This window comes from Sinocyclocheilus grahami, unplaced genomic scaffold (assembly GCF_001515645.1).
Source record: "Sinocyclocheilus grahami isolate Dianchi unplaced genomic scaffold, SAMN03320097.WGS_v1.1 scaffold259.1, whole genome shotgun sequence".
NCBI classification, from domain to species: domain Eukaryota; kingdom Metazoa; phylum Chordata; class Actinopteri; order Cypriniformes; family Cyprinidae; genus Sinocyclocheilus; species Sinocyclocheilus grahami.
This window is the reverse complement of record NW_015505438.1, coordinates 511,981-513,583: the sequence shown is the minus strand read 5'-3', so window position 1 is coordinate 513,583 and position 1,603 is coordinate 511,981. Positions and strand designations below refer to the sequence as shown.

Below are 1,603 nucleotides of genomic sequence, written 5' to 3'. Positions count from 1 at the left end.
AAAAAACACCTGAAGGACTCCAGGATGGTGAGAAATAAGATTCTCTGGTCTGATGAGCCCAAGATAGAACTTTTCGGCCTTAGTTCTAAGCGGTATGTGTGGAGAAAACCAGGTACTGCTCATCACCTGTCCAATACAGTCTCAACAGTGAAGCATGGTGGTGGCAGCATCATGCTGTGGGGGTGTTTTTCAGCTGCAGGGACAGGACGACTGGTTGGAATTGAGGGAAAGATGAATGCGGCCAAGTACAGGGATATCCTGGACGAAAACCTTTTCCAGAGTGCTCAGGACCTCAGACTGGGCCGAAGGTTTACCTTCCAACAAGACAATGACCTTAAGCACACAGCTAAAATAACGAAGGAGTGGCTTCACAACAACTCTGTGACTGTTCTTGAATGGCCCAGCCAGAGCCCTGACTTAAACCCAATTGAGCATCTCTGGAGAGACCTAAAAATGGCTGTCCACCAACGTTTACCATCCAACCTGACAGAACTGGAGAGGATCTGCAAGGAGGAATGGCAGAGGATCCCCAAATCCAGGTGTGAAAAACTTGTTGCATCTTTCCCAAAAAGACTCATGGCTGTATTAGATCAAAAGGGTGCTTCTACTAAAAACTGAGCAAAGGGTCTGAATACTTAGGACCATGTGATATTTCAGTTTTTCTTTTTTAATAAATCTGCAAAAATGTCAACAATTCTGTGTTTTTCTGTCAATATGGGGTGCTGTGTGTACATTAATGAGGAAAAAAATGAACTTAAATGATTTTAGCAAATGGCTGCAATATAACAAAGAGTGAAAAATTTAAGGGGGTCTGAATACTTTCCGTACCCACTGTACCTGTATATAAGTGACAATGACTGATAAACCCAAATGACAAGAAACTACACACAGGACAGACTTTCCTCTTACGACGAAGCAGAATCTACTTCAATTACGGTATGTAACTATAATTAAATGCATGGTTGCTTGTTTTTGAATGCATAATCTATAGAGTTATAGTGTTCAGGGAAAGTTTATAATGTACAGATAACAGAAGTTGCCATTGACTTTGTTCAGTATTGAACTTAGAAGGCCACATTGTTGCCCAAATAAGGCATGAGGGCCAGACAAGTCAGAGATGATAACATGTGCTTGACCATTTGTTTGAGAACACTGGAAAATTGGTACCTAAAAAGTAAGTTTGAACATGTTTTAATGTGCTACGTCTGAATGTTGTAAGGACTGTGTTAGGATTAAAAGTTTGTAATAATGCAAGACATTACAGGCAAGAACACTTTTTTTTTTCATGCGCTGGTCAATTTAGATTTTTTTTGTTTTTTTTAATTAATTTTATGTTAAAATAAGATTTCCCCTATTTTAAAGCATAAATCAAAAATCTATGTGAGGGGGAAAAAAAATCTACATTCTCTGAATTTATTCATTTGTTATTCATTATTAGAAAAAATAATGTAATATAATTCATGCACATATTAAGATGCTGTATTATGATATATATATATATATATATATATATATATATATATATATTGTAATGTGGTGTTTTGTTTCATGTTCTTTTTTTCCATGTCTTTTATTTTGTAATTGTTTCATGGTCCCATGGTCC

The 1,603-nt window shown here is 36.9% G+C and overlaps 1 pseudogene; it reads left to right on the top strand.

Moving 5' to 3' along the window:
* The first annotated feature begins 870 nt into the window (after nt 1–870).
* Nucleotides 871–1,603, top strand: part of LOC107599020 (protein unc-45 homolog B-like) — an 11,768-nt pseudogene continuing 11,035 nt past the window's right edge.